The sequence below is a fragment of the Pteropus vampyrus genome, unplaced genomic scaffold (assembly GCF_000151845.1).
Source record: "Pteropus vampyrus isolate Shadow unplaced genomic scaffold, Pvam_2.0 Scaffold138, whole genome shotgun sequence".
In the NCBI taxonomy this organism is placed as follows: domain Eukaryota; kingdom Metazoa; phylum Chordata; class Mammalia; order Chiroptera; family Pteropodidae; genus Pteropus; species Pteropus vampyrus.
Window position 1 is genome coordinate 112,408 of NW_011888919.1, and position 404 is coordinate 112,811.

The 404-nt window shown below is 66.8% G+C and overlaps 1 protein-coding gene across 2 annotated transcripts in view; it reads left to right on the forward strand.

Annotated features, from left to right (window-relative positions):
• Nucleotides 1-404, forward strand: part of BBC3 (BCL2 binding component 3) — a 9,952-nt gene that overhangs the window by 1,567 nt on the left and 7,981 nt on the right. The window contains exon 1 of one of the 2 annotated variants that reach the window (XM_023535207.1): nt 63-164. The exons of the other annotated variant lie outside the window; for it this stretch is intronic. The gene's annotated coding sequence lies outside the window, so the exon portion shown is untranslated. Of the gene's footprint in view, nt 1-62; nt 165-404 lie in introns of those variants that run through there. 2 annotated transcript variants of the gene reach the window in all.

The window sequence follows — 404 nt, forward strand, 5'->3', positions numbered from 1 at the left end:
CGCCCCAGCAACAGCCGGTTATTGGCCCCGCGCTCGCCTGGCGGGCGGGGCGGACGCACGTGGCGGCGGCGGGGTGGGGGGGCTGTGACAGCGCAGGGGGGCGTCTGGCCCCGTCGTGGGAGCGCGCGTGTGCGGGGTTGTGGATCTGCAGGTGTCTCGCCTGGGTGTGTGCGTGTGTCTGGCTCCGAGTTTGTACTGGGGTCCGCGGGGAGTGGTGGTGTCCGTCCAGGGGAATGTTGGGGCTGTGGCCCGTCGGGGTGTGTACTGAGTCCCCGTGTGTGTTTGTGTGGACTGCTGTCCGTGTCTGCCCTACCTGAGGGGTGGGGGCTCTGTTTACGTGTGGTGTGCCTGTGCGTGTGTTCTCTGTGAGAGTTATCTGTGTGTGCTGTTTGGGGGCTGATTCT